Consider the following 18,070-nt stretch of genomic DNA (forward strand, 5'->3'; position numbering starts at 1 on the left):
TAAGTGTTGTGGGTTGTTTAAAAAACACATATTCACACTATAGTAGCTTTACTGCAACTGTCCATCTTCTCTCCCAGTTTTGACAATGTTCCTAGTCTCTGTTGTGAGAAACGTGAAACTAGCCAAATTCCTCTAAGCTCAGTTACAAAAAGTAACGTTTCTGGGTTTAGGATCTGAAAGCAGACGTTTCTAACATAACCTTGTAAAAGTAAAAACAATGGCATCAGAAGGGCTACTTCTAATCATCTTTTAGGGGAAAGAATCCTCTAGATTCCTGTGGACCTGCAGAAGATCCCCTTGGTCTGTCTTCTTCCTTGAACAATGACACAATCACACAAAAAACATGATAAAACAAACACTCCACAGTTCCACGGGTGTATGGATCCACTTTTGTTTCACTGAGCTCTTGGACATGACTTGAGGAAAGATCTAAAATCTAAGGATTTTTTTTAAAAATGGGGATTTCCCTGGTGGTCCGTGGGTAAGACTCTGCACTTCCAATGCAGGGAGTGCAGGTTCAATTCCCTGGTCAGGTAACTAAGATCCCACATGCCTCATGGTGTCACACACACACACACACACACAGAGAACAACAACAAAAGAACAACAAAGGAACAACAAAAAGAACAACAAAAAGAGAGCAACCCCCCCCCCAAAAAAAAGCAGCAAAAAAGAACAAAGAAAAGAACAACAGCAAAAAAGAACAACAACAACAACAAAAGAACAGCAACAACAAAAATGATACAGGGCATAACATTTGATCCTCCATGAAATGCATGAGTCAACGGAGACCTTTGTTGTAACAGCATGTTGTTGGTTGGTAACAAGCGGTCTGTCTCTGTTCACCAAGCTGTGGATACGAAGTCATCTGCCTTGTCACACCCACAAAAGTGGAAAGTCCCACAGCAGGGCTGCAACCATGGTTTCCAAAGGGTGTTGAACACAGACAGCTGCTGTGGGACAGGCGTGAGAGTCCTACAGTGCGGCCTTATGGCTGCCTCGATCTTCTTGACCACTGCATCAAACAAGGTTTCATTGTCAGGGTCGAGAGCTTGTGACTCAGAAGGGTCGCTCGAGATGTCGAAGAGCAGTGAGGGGTCGTGGTAGGAGACACCTCCTGAACACGGGCAGATTTCACTGCCGTAGCAGGCGCCAGCTCCCTCCAGGGAGAAATTGGGGGTCACATAATGCACCTTCCACACAGTTGCACCTGGAAAACACAGCCCCACTGGGATGCCGTCTTTGATATTATTTTAGGATTTTTTGTCATTAAAAATATGTCTCAAATGCTTTTCCTAACAATCGAAAATCTTTTGCACAGAATTACATAGCAAGGTTTGTATCTTCTCGACTATAAAAACAATACGTGATTTCATGGCCAAATTGAAGGCTTTTCTTTTTGTCTTATTGTGAGAATCTTGAGACCTGAATGAGAGTTACAACCTGAACAGCTGCTGTAATCATAGAAATTATAATTCAAACTAACCCGATCCGAACTGGAACAGACAAATGGAAAAATGCCACTTTCAGATCTAAAATTGGCAAAGGTTATTTGGCAAGATCAATCTTTCCTTATTCTTCTCTTCCTTCCTTCCATCCTTCCACCTACAATTTCTTTCTTTCTCTTTTTTTCCTCTCTCTCTCTTCCTTCTTTCCTTTTTTATCCCTCCCTCCTCTTCCTCTCTCTCCCTCCCTCCTGTCTCTCTCTTCCCTTCCCTTTTTCTTTTCTTTCTTCCTTTCTTTTCTTCCTTCCTTCTTTTCTTTCTCTTTCTTTCTTTCTTTCTTTCTTTCTTTCTTTCTTTCTTTCTTTCTTCTTTCTTTCTTTCTTTCTTTCTTTCTTTCTTTCTTTCTTTCATCTTTCTTTCATGTGAATTCTTGGCAATTCCATTTCCAGAGGTTAATTTCAGAGAGAAAACCTCATAACCATTTCTCAGCCTCTGATCAAGGAGGCTTACAGAGAAGTCTTCTGGTGGGCTCTTGTGGAAAAGCTGTGCTTTTCTGATTAAATTAGACTAAATCCCTTGACTGAATCCTTCACCCCCTTTCCTCTTCCCTCTTCTTCCTAGGTGGAATGTAAAAGTGATGCCTGGAGAAACAGCAGCCACTTTGCAGCCATGGGGTTAGTAGCATGAGCATGAAAGCTGACATGACAGAGATGGTTTAATGGAAATCAAAAAAAGAGCTCAAGTCCCTGATCGTGGCATTGAGCACTGTACCAGGCCTTTGCTCCCAACTTCTAGAATTCTTATTAAGAAAAGGTGAGTCAAGTTTAGAATCAAGGCCAATAAGATAGAGTATAGTCTAAAAATACTAGGGTGCTTTCTAGTGTTTACTATTTGTAACACACCAGATACCTAATTTTGGACATCATCCTGCAGTTGGATACCAGCTAAAATCAGCACATAACTTTTTCTAAATTCAGTGTGGAATCCTATAGACATCTTAAGTAGTCAGATTTCCTCAGGTTGATGAGTCTAACACACCCTTACTGTGTATCAGATCCTTCTCTGTGTAAGAAAATGGTCTGAGATTGTATTTTTATGATTATATGTATGGGCAAAATTGATCATTTAATTCATGTAAATAAGATAAATAAACAAGAAACTTTCATCTAAAAATAAATAAATAAAAAAGAAGAGTCAGATCCTATTTCTTTAACCCTCTCTGGTTAAATTTGGGAGGCTTTTATTGTTGGGGCGGGGGGGGGGTGTTTTCTTTTGTTCCTCGCCATTGAACACATCTCTAACTGTTACAAAATCTAAAAGGAAAAGGTTTTGCTTGTTTTCGGTTTATGTGGAAGATTCATCCACATTGATAGGAAGAATAGATCACACCAAAAATGACAGTTCACATGTACGAACAGGCATAGCTTTTCAGCACATTGTCAAGTCCAGTCAAAACTTCTGGAACTTTATCCAAGGGTCTCTGAAAGCGCTTTCTTTACAGATGTGAGGAAATCAATGCCGTTTGTTAATGTATATCCTGTGTGTGAATTCTACAGAGGAGAAGTGGAACCAGGTAATGACTCGGAAGGAGGCAGTTAGTGACTGGTGTGTGAGTGAGACTGAAGAGGTCACTTTTGTTGCTAATTATTTCAGTGTCATTTGTTATAGACATTCATATTCTTTCTCTTTCTCTCTCTCTGTCTCTCTCCATCTCTGTCTCTGTCTCTCTGTCGTCTTTCTTCCTCCCCAGGACATATCATGTACATGAGCTTACACACACACACACACACACACACACACACCCCTCTAAAATCCTACCACAGTGCAACAGCTGCTTAAGTACTTTTCCTAAGGGGGCTTGCCTGGTGACACAGTGGTTAAGAATCCACCTGCCAATGCAGGGGACAGAGGTTTGATCCCTGCTTCGGGAAGATGCCACATGCTGTGGAGCAACTAAGCCCATGCACCACAACTACTGAGCCCGCATGCCACAACTCCTGAAGCCCATGCGCTGCCACTGCAATGAGAAGCCTGCGCACCACAACCAGAGAAAGCCCACGCGCAGCAACAAAGACCCAATGCAGCCAATAAATATTTTTTAAAAATGTTTTTTCCTAAGGACAAAGAACCACCGTGGCTGGGTTATAATCTGCACAGGGTGTGACGTCCCCCAAGAGATAACAGAGACAGGAATGTGTCCTTATTGTGTTCCCACGTGTCTGTCATCCCCACACTCACAGTCCTTCTGACGCCACCTGGCGGTGTGCAGGCAGACCCCACAGCAGTGCAAGAGGAACTCATGGTCCTAGTGGGAGCCCCTGCCTTCCAACAGAGGCGTGAGGTTCCGGCCGTCACTCACTCTTAGGAGAAGAGGGGAAAGGCAAGAAGGGGTGAGGGAGGCATGGGTTAGTCTCACATCTTATTACAGAAGGTGGAGGGACAGGAGGAGGAGGAAGGGGAGGAGGAGAGGAAGGAGAAGGAGGAGAAGAAGGGGAAGAAGAGCAGGAAGAAGAAGAGGAGGCTGGAACACAACATTGTAAAGCAACTATACCCCAATAAAAAAAATTTGTTTTAAGAATTTAAAAAAGAAAGAGGAAGGGGAGGAGGAGAAGGAGAAAAGGAGGAGGAAGAAAGGACTTTTTAAAATGTACACATTTTCACTTACTTCAGCATACATTTTCACAGTCAATGGGAGAGGTGAGCAGCTGGAACTGTCACTCTTGTACCTTGTCAGACACCACGCATGAGCGCGGCGCCTTAGAAAACGGAGCCCTTTACTCTCATCTGATTCAACTGAAACTCACCCCCGCCGCCCACACGTGGAACTAAACCAGCAGAGCTTGTCGTGCATGTACTCATCTTAAAGCCCCTAGACAAACACGGCCTCATTCATCACAGGCAGATGGACACGTTCTTACTTTTCTCCCGTCATTCACTTTGCAAATATTTGCTTAATGGTCTAGATGCTGCGAGGGATATAAAAATGAATAAGGGTCAGACCCCACCCCTGAGGACAGCCAGACGTGGGTTTGCCTAAGTACATAACAGGCGAGAGAAAGTAAGACGTGGTCTAAGAGGAAAACGAACAAACCATTCTACCATGAGCCGTCGGGAGAAAAAGGCCGTCTGGCCATCGTAGCGCAACATTGAGCACTAAGTGCTTCACACACGCATATACAATTTTCTATTACATCCCCATTGGTGCCAAATACATCTCCCTCGATGAGGAGCAAGCATGCTTCCCTGCCTGTCCTGGGGCAATATCCCTCCACCGATATAAGACAGCGTCGGGTAAATGTCTGCTGGACTTGCAGGTCCGGCAGTGACTTTCCCAGCCTGCAGGACTGCTGGTCACCGGAATGTTCCTGGGACACAGATACCCCCTTCCCATCCGCCCATTCCTTTGCCACCGAAAACCAAAGATGAGAACCGAAGGTGAACTCAACTCCACCGAATCACTCTCTGTGTACTTGAAAATGGCCAGAGTCATGCCAGTATGCTATATTCACAGAGAGATATAGAGGACCTTGAGATCAACGTCTTGCCTCCAAGACATGGAAACTGGAGCTGTGAACGTCTGTGCTCAAGTGACACAGCCAGTGATGATCATTAAAAACACGTGCTGTCCTAATACGGTGCATTATTAGGTGCCAAGGAATGCCGCAGACTTGGAATATCATGAGAGAAGAGAATTGCTTTTGCTGAAACTAGCCGATCTCGAGATTAAGAATCAGGTTGGCCTGAAAGGAGATGGAAAATCAAGCAAGCTCAAAGCAAGACTACAAAAACAGGTTCTATTTCGATGATGGTGATTTAGATTTTGTCCATTGACCCCGTGCCCCCTTGGAAGAAGGAAGAAAACATAGGCAGGTAGATGGTGCAAAGGTGGGAAAAGTGTTGAGATCGCTTCCTCGACCTAGGACACTGGGTGTTTCTGAGCACAGGACAGGTGATGAAACCCACAATCTTGAGATCAGTCGCTCCAAACGAACAACTCCGTATTCATCTAACATTCTTCAAAACATAAGGAAAATGTGTTTGATTTTATTAAATTTAAAACCCAGATTTGGATATTCAAGGGAGTATTTCTTCTAGAGCAAGCGCTTCTCAACGCAAGAGGATTTCGACCCCAGGGGATACTAGGTAATGTCTGGAGACATTTTTGGTGGCCATCACTGTTGTGGTGGCGATGGTGGGGCAGGGGCTGCTCCTGGCACGCAGTGGGCGGAGACCAGGGAACCTGCTCCCCACCCCACCGTGCACAGGACGCCCCACACCTTCATCCAGCCCCAAATGTCAGAAATGTGAGGTTGACATGAGAGAACACGTCACCTACCTACCTATCGTCTACCAATCATGTATTAATCATCTATTTACGTCTGTGGCTGTGGTTCTCAACCGCGGATGACTTTGCCCCCACCCAGGGGACATAAAACAACGTCTGGGGACATCTTTGTCTGTCACTACTGGGGGGCTGCTCCTGGCATGTGGTGGGTGGAGACCAGGGACGCCGCTCCACACCCCACCGTGCACAGGATGCCCCACATCAGAGAGGCGTCCAGCCCCAGACGTCAGTAGCGTGGGGTTGAGAAAATCTATTTAAGACAAGTCATCGAGCTCCTGTGTCTTTACTGTCATGAAGCTTTCATTACGTAAGACACTTTTGTCTTACACTCTTGGAAATGCTCCCAAACTTGCAGTCTTTTTCCATCTAGCTTCCTAAGAATATAACGCACACAAAAGTCCCCAAAGAGCTTCTGCAAATGAATTAACATAAAACAAAACAAGGGGGCCACCACCCTGGTATTGACTGGAACCGTGTCCACCTCTGCACAGTACCTTTGCAGCGCCTGTTCCAGCCGCCCAGCTGCGCGCCGCCGTCCTGCGCCTCCAGCGGCCCCCATTGTCCGAGGTGAAGTAAACCAGCGTGTGGTCGGCCAGGCGCTCCTGGTCCAGCGCCTGCAGGACCTTACCTGGCAGGGATGGAGACACACGCTGTCACCTTTCAGCGTGGATTGATGGCATTCCATTACGTGTCTAGTATGGTGTGTTTGTTACACGTAACACTATAAATGCTATTTTATTTCCTCTATGTAATGTCATGTACTAAATCACCGTTACATGTGCTAATACATGCATAGGATATATTAGATAGACTGTGTGTAATATAGTAGATCTGCAATAGATACGATAGGCAATATAGCATATATAGTATATAGTACAGAATAGTATTTATTCTTATGTATAATTATTTATTATATATTTATATTGTATGTTGCATATAATGGATTTATGTTAAGCATATATCTAATACAAATATATAACAATACAATATATAATTTATTAATACATAAAAATATAAAATGGTTTATGTTATAAATCACTAATAATAAATTATAATGTATAATATGGAGTATAATATACAATGAATTTAATATCTATATATGAATAGTTATTCAGATATAAATATATGTTCACCTATGAATATATATTATATATAATTTTATTATATAATAAATATGTCTTTATATATTATAATGTATTAAATTAATAACTGTAATGATTATACTATACCATATAGAATATAATATATGACAAATATATTTATACCTAAATATATTTATTATAATCCTATATAATTTTGATATTACAAATATCATATACTATATTATATATAAAATATATAATGCATAATATGTAAGTATATAACATAGTTATCATTATAAAGTTATCCTTTATAAATATATCATATATAATTGTTGATATATATTAAATAATACTACATCATATAATTATATACTATGTTTATATCATTAGCATCATATAATTATATGTACTATATATTAGAAATCTTATATATAATTATATATATTATGTGATAATAGATATTTTATTTTGTAATGTGCACTTTCATTGTATGAACTATCATGTATCATTTTATTATATGTCTCATTTTATCATATAATATATAAAAATATATCTTATTTACAAGTTATGTAATGATATATACAAATAAGGTAACAATGTATATATATTATATTGTATGTACATTATAAACATACACATTATATATATTGCAAAATATGTAGTAATATACAATATGCAATGTTATCATCACCCACAGCAGTTCAAGTAGCCAACACAGATTAGGTCCAGCAGTTAAAATGAAGTTATGAGGCCTGGGCTTCCCTGGTGGCACATGGTTAAGAATCCACCTGCCACAAAGAGCCTGTAAGCTCCAGTGCTGGGTGGCCTCAGGCCAAACAACCAGCAAGCTGGGAATACAGCCCCACCCACTGGCAGACAAGCAGATTAAAGTCTTACTGAGCTCCACCCACCCAGCCCTACCCACCATCAGTCCCTCCCATCAGGAAGCACCCACAGAGCCTCCTAGGTAGCTTCCTCCACAAGAGGGCAGACAGCAGTATCAAGCAGTATCAGCAGTATTTCATCTTGTGGAACTGAAAACCACAGCCACAGAAAGACAGAGAAAATGAAAAGGCAAAAGACTTTGTACCAGATGAAGGGACAAGATAAAATGCCAGAAAAACAACTAAATGAAGAGGAGATAGGCACCCTTCCAGAAAAAGAACTCAGAATAATGATGGTGAAGATGATCCAGGACTTTGAAAAAAGGCTGGATGCAAAGATCAAAAAGTTTACCAAAGACCTTGAAGAATAAAAGAGCAAACAAACAGAGATATGCAACACAATAACTGAAATGAAAAATACACTAGAAGGAACCAATAGCATATTAACTGAGGCAGAAGGGTGAATAAGTGACCTGGAAGACAGAATGGTGATAATCACTGATGCGGAAAAGAATAAAGAAAATAGAATGAAAAGAACTGAAGACAGCCTAAGAGACCTCTGGGACAATGTTAAATGCACCAACATTCGCATTATAGGGGTCCCAGAAGGAGAAGAGAGTGAGAAAGGAACCGAGAAAATATTGGAAGGGATTATAGTTGAAAACTTCCCTAACATGGGAAAGGAAATAGCCACCCAAGTCCAGGAAGCACAGAGAGTCCCAGACAGGATAAACCCAAGGAGAAACACACCAAGACACATAGTAGTCAAATTGATAAAAATTAAAGACAGAGAAATGTTATTAAAAGCAACAAGGGAAAAACAACAAATAACATACAAGGGAACTCCCATAAGGTTAACAGCTAACTTCTCAGCAGAAACTCTGCAAGCCAGAAGGGAGTGGCATGATATATTTAAAGTGATGAAAGGGAAGAACCTACAACCAAGAATACTCTACCCAGCAAGGATCTCACTCACATTCAATGGAGAAATCAAAAGCTTTACAGACAAGCAACAGCTAAGAGAATTCAGCACCACCAAACCAGCCCTACAACACATGATAAAGGAACTTCTCTAAGTGGGAAACATAAGAGAAGAAAATGACCTACAAAAACAAACACAAAACAATTAAGAAAATGGTAATAGGAACATACATATCAATAATTACCTTGAATGGAAATAGACTAAATGCACCAACCAGAAGACACAGACTGGCTGAATGGATACAAAAACAAGACTCATATATATGCTGTCTCCAAGAGACCCAGTTCAGACCTAGGCACACATACAGACTGAAAGTGAGGGGATGGAAAAAGATATTCCATGCAAATGCAAATCTAAAGAAAGCTGGAGTAGCGATACTCATATCAGATAAAATAGACTTTAAAATAAAACACGTTACAAGAGACAAGGACACTACATAAAGATTGAGGGATCAATCCAAGAAGAGATAATTATAAATATATATGCACCCAATATAGGAGCACCTCAATACATAAGGCAAATGCTAACAACTATGAAAGAAGAAATCGACAGGAACACAATCCTAGTGGGGGACTTTAACACCCCACTTACACCAATGGACAGGTCATCCAGACAGGAAATTAATAAGGAAACACAAGCTTTAAATGACACAATAAAACACAAGCTTGATTTAATAGATATCTATAGGACATTACATCAAAAAACAGCCAATTACACATTCTTCTCAAGTGCACATGGAACATTCTCCAGGATAGATCACATTTTGGGTCATAAATCAAGTGTTGGTAAATTCAAGAAAATTGAAATCGTATCAAGCATCTTTTCTGACCACAATGCTAGGAGATTAGAAATCAATTACAAGAAAAAAACTGTAAAAAACACAAAGACATGGAGGCTAAACAATACGCTACTAAATAAGCAAGAGATCACTGAAGAAATCAAAGAGGAAATCCAAAAATACCTAGAGACAAATGACAATGAAAACACAATGATTCAAAACCTATGGGATGCAGCAAAGGCTGTTCCAAGAGGGAAGTTTATAGCAGTACAATCCTACCTCAAGAAACAAGAAAAATCCCAAAAAAAGAATCTAACCTTACACCTAAAGAAACTAGAGAAAGAAGAGCAAACAAAATATATAAACAGTTCATCCAGCTCAATATCAAAAAAAACAACCCAATCAAAAATTGGGCAGAAGACCTAAATAGGCATTTCTCCAAAGAAGACATACGGATGGCCAAGAGGCACATGAAAAGCTGCTCAACATCACTAATGATTAGAGAAATGCAAAATCAAAACTACAATGAGGTATCACCTCACACCAGTCAGAATGGCCATCATCAGAAAATCTACAAACAGTAAATGCTGGAGAGGGTGTGGAGAAAAGGGAACCCTCTTGCACTGTTGGTGGGAATGCAAATTGATACAGCCACTATGGAGAACAGTATGGAGGTTCCTTGCAAAACTACAAATAGAACTACCATATGACCCAGCAATCCAACTGCTGGGCATATACCCAGAGAACACCATAATTCAGAAAGACACATGCACTCCAGTGTTCACTGCAGCACTATTTACAAGAACCAGGACATGGAAGCAACCTAAATGCCCATCAACAGATGAATGGATAAAAGAGATGTGGTACGTATATACAATGGAATATTACTCAGCTGTAAAAAGGAATGAAATTGGGACGTTTTTAGAGTTATGGATGGATGTAGAGACTGTCATACAGAGTGAAGTGAGTCAGAAAGAGAAAAACAAATATCATATATTAACACATATATGTGGACTATAGAAAAATGGTACAAATCAACCGGTTTGCAAGGCGGAAATAGAGACACAGATGTAGAGAACAAACATATGGACACCAAGGAGGGAAAGCTGGAGTGGGGGTTTGGGGTGGGATGAACTGGGAGATTGGGATACCAAATTGTACCCTGTAAATATATGCAGTTTATTGTATGATAACTGTATCTCAATAAAAGTTCTTAAAAAAATTGACAGTGTTGGGCTTCCCTGGTGGTGCAGTGGTTTAGAATCCATCTGCCAATGCAGGGGATACAGGTTCCATCCCTGGTCTGGGAAGATCTCACATGCCGCAGAGCAACTAATCCCATGCACCACAACTACTGAAGCCTGTGCGCCTAGAGCCCATGCTCCGCAACAAGCAAAGCCACTGCAATGAGAAGCCCAAGCACCGCAATGAAGAGGAGCCCCCGCTCTCCGCAACTAGCGAAAGCTCACATGCAGCAATGAAGACCCCAACGCAGCCAATAAATAAATTAATTAATTAATTAATTTTAAAAAAGAATCCTTAAAAAAATAAACAAATAAAAAATAAAAACACTTTCTCTTTTTCTTAACTAATACCTTTTCTAAGCTAGTTCACATGAACATAGGGATGAGAAATGTTTGGAACTTCTATATCATAAAAAGGAATAAAACGGTTTGGCGTTTCCTTAAAAAACTAAAAATGGAACTAACATATGATCCAGTAATCCCACTGCTGGGCATATACCCAGAGAAAACCATAATCCAAAAAGACACATGTCCCATCATGTTCACTGCAGCACTATTTACAATAGCCAGGACATGGAAGCAACCTAAATATCCATCGACAGATGAATGGATAAAGAAGGTGTGACACATATATACAATGCAACATTACTCATCCATAGAAAGGAATGACATGGAGCTATATGTAATGAGGAGGATGGACCTAGAGACTGTCATACAGGGCAAAGTAAGCCAGAAAGAGAAAAACAAATACTGTATGCTAACTCATGTATATGGAATCTAGAAAAATGGTACTGATGAACCCAGTGACAGGGCAAGAATAAAGATGCAGATGCAGAGAATGGCCTAGAGGACACGGGGTGGGGGGGGGGGGGCGCGCGACGGGGGAGCTGGGACAAAAAGAGAGAGTAGCATAGACATATACACACTACCAACTGTAAAATAGATAGCTAGTGGGAAGTTGCTGTACAACAAAGGGAGATCAACTTGATGATGGGTGATGCCTTAGAGGGCCAGGATAGGGAGGGTGGGAGGGAGTCGAAGAAGGGAGGGGATATGGGGGTATATGTATAAATACAGCTGATTCAATTTGGTGTACCTCAAAAACTGGTACAGGAGTGTAAAGCAATTATATTCCAATATAGAGCTTAGGGGGAAAAAAGAGGAATACATATTTTGTTAATATGTTTGGGGATAAAGCTGACAGTCACACCTTTCATATTCCATGTCATTGTTATATTTTCATCAACTTGAGACCCTGTGCATCCTACAAATCACTAGATAGAGAGTAGCATTTATAATAAGTGGTTTCTGCTGGGCAAGAACTCACCTTCTGGTTGCTACAGGAGATTATATCAGTTCTATGACTCAAGTCACAGGGAGAGAGAGGGGATGAAGGTGTGAAAGTTCCTTTTCCATATTATTTTATGTGGATTTATCCTGCTATGTGAATTTATTAACTGGTAGTTTAAAAGAAACTTACATGAAAACTGCAAGGAAGGGAAGGTGAGGATTAAAAACTTATATATAAATGATCATTTCAAGGATTCTAGCCTAGAAGAGGAAGAAGTTGAATAAGATTGTGTCATTGATGGGAAAGAGAACCTGTTTAGTTAAGGAAAGTATTAGAATATTATCTTAGCATTGAATGTCTTTTTTTTTTTTTTTTGGCTAGACTTTTCTTATAAATGGGAAGAATTAAATTGAATAATTTGTATCAGAAACAAACAAAAGCAATGATTTGACTGATGAGTCATTCAATCACTTGTTTTTCTTAATTTTGTTTAAAAAAAAAAAAAGGTTCTCCACTTCGTCAACATTCAGAGTTTGCTGAAATTATCAGTGAGATTCGTGTTTTTGCAACTCACACAGATGTGCATGTTTACTCACTGTTCATACACAATAATATATTATGTTGAGACAACTTATGTGGCAACCAAACTATTTCACACAGGGAACTCTGAATTGTGAAATAATTCCTTAGAGCAACACAAATAGATGGCAATAAATCAATGGTCATGGGGCAAGAGCTGTCAGTGTTTATTCACTCAATTTTCATATAATTCAAATCACCCTAGTCAGTTCATTCCCCAGATCTTATCAGATGAGAAGCTACCTGTGAGAAGGGAGAAAACTACAGAGAAGCAGATATCCTTGAAAAATACACTGCAAGGATGGATACAGTAAAATTGCTCAAGTAGATACTAAACTTAATTAAAATATAATTGTCTGGGAGAATTTCATGGAGAGGCTGCTAATCTAAGGACCTCCGTGGAGGCCAAGGGCATCACTGTGTTTTAGCTGGGTATAAAAATTGACCTTCATGGTGCTGGTCCTAAAGTGATGTTTGTATATCAGTTCTAAACTAAACTGCAAGGACTTCCCTGGTGGCACAGTGGTTAAGAATCCACCTGTCAATACAGGGGACAGGGGTTCCAACCCTGGTCCGGGAAGATCCCACATGCCGCAGAGCAACTAAGCCCGTGCACCACAACTACTGAGCCTGTGCTCTAGAGCCCTCGAGCCACAACTACTGAGCCCATGTGCCACAACTACTGAAGCCCACGTGCCTAGAGTCTGTGCTTTGCAACAAGAGAAGCCACCACAATGAGAAGCCCGCGCACAGCAATGAAGAGTAGCCCCTGCTCACCACGAGAGAAAGCCTGCACGCACACAACACAGCCAATAAATTAGTTAATTAATTAACTAACAAATAAAAAATAAACTACAAAGGAAACTACAAGTTGGGATCATTACACTCAACTTTGTAAGCCTAAATGTTGAAATCGTGTATGGGGGGCGGGAGAGGGTGGTGCGTGTGGAGATACTGTGTGCAACTATCATTTCCTTTCCATTTGCTCAGCCACGCTTTCTTCCCAACTGCTCCTTCTGGTTTTCCAATCTCATCCCCAGAGACTGGACAGACCCACTTTTATTAGAACAATCAGAACCCACTTTTCTTAGAACTCTCTCTGCTAGCTTTAAAAGATGAGGTACCTCCTGAGGACTCTTACTACAAGTACCTGGCAATGGGTGTGTTCAAGGCAGCCTGGAAATTACCCATCAGAGGACCAAATCATGTCACCGCATGCACACAGGTGAGTAGGTTTGGTAGCACCTGGCAAGAGACATGCCTGTTTCAGCTGTCCAGGTATAGCAACCCAACCCCCATTTGAATTTAGATTCTTAATGTTTCCAGTGACCTTTTGGGCGTTTGTATGAAGCGTTAAAGCTGTTGCTTTCCCATGCCCCACCTGATCTGACAGGATACCGGCCGGTCAGGAAGGCAGCCCGACTCGGGGTGCACACGGAGGCAGCTGCCAGGTGCTGGGTGAGCCTCCCTCCCTCTCTGGCTAGGCAGCCGGTATCAGGTGTGCTGAAGACAGAAGCCGAAATCAGCATGTGAACTTCCTAATTTCAAAAAAATTGAACAAGATTCAAAGCCATTCCATTTTGGGTCAAGATGACTCAGTCAGCTTTAAATACATCCTTTTTACATGTCAATCCATCTACTTAATTGGATGCATCATTGGTTAGATGCAAATGGAAAGCACAGTGTCAAACAACATATCTTCAGGGAAAATGATGACCAACTCCCACAACGCGTCTCCAGGTATAATTAGAGTAGTACCAGGCTGGAGTGATATGCATTTCAATGGGAACGTCATTCAATTTCAGCATTTCCTATTCCTTAAATGAATGGGTAACTTAGATTGAAAATCATGTTAACGTATTTTTTATACTAGAATCTATGTTTTTATAATGAAATGGTGACCCTTTGGGGTTGAATTTATTTTCCATTTTGTTAATCTACTATTTTGTCTCTGCAAAAAAAAGGTTTTGGTTTTGTTTTGTTTTGTTTTTTGAACATCTACAGGACATAGGCAGAAAAGGATGCTTGGCTCTCCCATGAGCTAAAACATAGCCAATCCTAATAGTCTGTGAATAGCACGTTTCTTACCCATTACTTCCCTGGAGGAGATAGATAACCACCCGCCTCAACTCCTTTCTTATGTAGACCTAAAACGTCTTTCAGAAGACAACTGCTTTCAATCTGCAAGTATGCACTTGACACGTAGGACTATGTTGTGATCCACATTTCAAGGAGAAACAGTGCTATTTAAATTCAAGCTGAGAGGCACCATATATGTTCACATGAGCAGGATTTTGGGGTGATGGAGAGCAGCGGCGCAAAGGACCATCGTGGGTACCAGAGGCTTTGGAAAGACTTGGAGGAAGATACTGGAAAACTCTTCATGTGGTGCATCTACAGTACGGAATCGTATGCACCCACAGAAGGAAGAAGTTCTGACACACTCTACACTGTGGATGAACCTTGATGACAGGATGTGCAGTGAAAGAAGCCAGACACAAAAGGTCACATGAGGTACGCTGTGGCTGAATTGTGTCCCCCCAAATTTATAAGTTGAAGCTCTAACCCCCAGGACCTCAAAAGGAGACTGTTTGGAGACGGGGTCTTTAAAGAGGGGATGAAGGTAACATGAGGTCACCAGGGTGGGTCCTGATCCCATAGGACTGGGGTCCTTATAAGAAGAGGAGATCAGGACACAGACACACACAGAGGGGCGACCACGTGAGGACACAGGGAGGAGACAGCTGTCTACACGCCCAGGAGAGAGGCCTCAGGAGGAACCAATTCTCAGATAAAAAAACATGTGCAATAGATAGATGATAGATAGATAGGCATACGGATGATGATAGATAGATATATAGATAGATAGATAGATAGATAGATAGATAGATAGATAGACAGATAGATAGATGATAGATGATAGACAGACAGACTTAATAGGGAGACAGATACAGTTATAGCTATAAATATAGATATAATTATAGATGTAGATGTAGACATATAGATACACACAGTGGAATATTACTGTCATAAGAAGGAAATCTTGCCATTTGCAACAAGGATGGACCTTGACGGCATTATGCTAAATGAAATAATCTAGATGGAGAAAGACAAATTCCATTTGATATTTATATGAGAAATCTAAGACAAAACAAACAAACAAACAAACAAAACTCATAGAAAAGGATACAAGGTTGCCAGAGGCAGGGGCTGGAGGGGTGTGGAATTGGACAAAGTTGGTCAAAAGGAACAAACTTCTAGTTACAAGGTAAGTAAGTCCTGGGGCCCTAACATGAAACACGGTGACTCCAGTGAACAGTGTCATACGTTACACATGAAAGTTGTTAAGAAAAAAAACCCTGAATTCTGATCATAAGCAAAAAACATTTTTTTCTTTCTTTTTTTTTTGTATCTGTATCTGTATCTGATGCGTGTTAACTAAGCTTATTGTGGCAACATTTCACAACATATGTAAGTCAAGTTATTACTCTGTAGCCCTGAAATGTATACGGTGTTGTATGGCAATTATATCTCAATAAAACTGAGGAGGGGAAAAGGGAAAAAACAAAATTCAGCACAAAATAAAAGAAGGAACCAATTTTGCCAATACCCTGACCTTGGACTTTTATTAGTCTCCAAAACTGGGGAAAAATTAAGGTTTGTTATTTAACCCCTTCTCCCCTAGTTTGTGGTACTTGGTTATGGTAGCGTTAGCAATCTAATACGTTGTATGATTCCATTTACATGAAATTTCCAGAATGGGCAAATTCATAGAAATTAAGCAGATGAGTGGCTGGGAGGAAGGAAAAAGGGAGAGACTGTTACTGAGTCCAGGGTTGCCTTTGGGGGGTGATGAAAAGGTTTTGGAACTAGACAGAAGTGATGGGTGTGGAACATTATGAATTTATGCCTCTGAATTGCCAGCCTTAAATTGGTTAAAAGGATGAATTTTGCGTCGTGTGTATTTTAGCACGGAAATAAAAACAACAGCAACAACTATAGGCTCAGGTGACCGGGATGCTCTCCTGATGTTTTGCAGCTTTCATAGGGCACCCTCTGCTGTTCTCATTAAAAACTGCTTCCCACAAGCCACCCTCTTCTCTTTTCTTCTCTTTTTCCTTTCTTTCCTTTCTTTCTCCTTTCTTTTTTCTTTCTTTCTTTATCTTCCTTCCTTCCTTCCTTCCCTCCTTCCTTCCTTCCTTCCTTTTCTTTCTTTCCTCCCTCCCTCCCTCTTTCTCTCTTCCTCTCTTTCTGGCGGGACGGCTTCTTTAGCTCGCTGAGTTATGACCGTAGCAGCATAAATCTCCCACCCCGAGGTGGTCTGCCACCAAGAGGACAATGCTGGGCCTCGAGTTTCTTGTCAGGAACATCCCGTGAAGCCTCCCAAACAAGCACCACAGGGATACTGACAGCCAGCAGCACCTGAAAATATTTTTTGGGGGAAAAAACAACAACAACAACAACAACAACAGCAACAGCAAAAACCCAGAAGCCATCGAGTCAAGTCTGCATTTTAGGCAACTCAAAATAGGAAATGATGGGGAGTTCCCTGGTGGCCTAGTAGTTAGGAGTCCTTGCTTTCGCTGTCCTCCCTCCGGTTCAATGCCTGGCTGGGGAACTGAGATCCCGCAAGCCTCGCAGCATGGCCAAAAATTTAAAAATAAAATTAAAAAATAGGAAATAATGGTATTCCTTATTGATTTCCACAATGTACCTAAGCTGGCTTACTCAGAAACCAGGAAAAAAATTAAAGTCATGATTTACGTTAATATAGCATCATTTTCAAATTAATTTTACATGCATTGTGACATTAAATTCTCAGAACTGTTCAACTGCTTTAGTGACATGAGGCCCGTAAAATAATAATCGTTGTTAGAGTTGAGCATAAGGCCTAACAGTTTAATTTCTTCACATAAAAATGTAAACAACATGAAAAATCAGAGGCTAAGAGGCAGCGATTCAGGCTTCATTTTTTTTAATGCTCTTTTGTACTTTTTTATACATTTTATAATTTCATAATTTTGTCTAAGCCACACAGATGGGAAAGCAGAGACTCTAGTAACTTCTTGGGTCTGAGCCCAAGAATAGATAATGAAAACTAGTTTTCCAGGGTGAACGACATCTGTGCAGAGAGAGTAAGTCCTCCTTTCCGTCTTCAGGAAAATATGTGTGCAGAACAGATCAGGTGGGGGAACTCAAGTGCCAAAATAAAGAAAGGAATAAAGACTAGGAATTATTTTAACATTTGAAAAAGGAAATTTAACATATTTATATATTCTACTAAATTTTAGACTGTAGACTCACCCATAGGTAATTCTAAATGGTATAATATTCTGGAAAAAAAACACACACACACACAAAAGCCCTTGTCCCAAGATGATATGTCTTAAATCGATTTTCATCCACCCATCTTCAATCCCATCAGTATAACCCAAGCAAC

At 40.6% G+C, this 18,070-nt stretch overlaps 1 pseudogene; it reads right to left on the minus strand.

Annotated features, from left to right (window-relative positions):
• Window positions 1-842: 842 nt before the first annotated feature.
• Window positions 843-17,025, minus strand: LOC130841590 (arylsulfatase H-like; annotated as a pseudogene).
• Window positions 17,026-18,070: the final 1,045 nt, after the last annotated feature.

Source organism: Hippopotamus amphibius, chromosome X, assembly GCF_030028045.1.
Source record: "Hippopotamus amphibius kiboko isolate mHipAmp2 chromosome X, mHipAmp2.hap2, whole genome shotgun sequence".
Lineage (NCBI taxonomy): Eukaryota > Metazoa > Chordata > Mammalia > Artiodactyla > Hippopotamidae > Hippopotamus > Hippopotamus amphibius.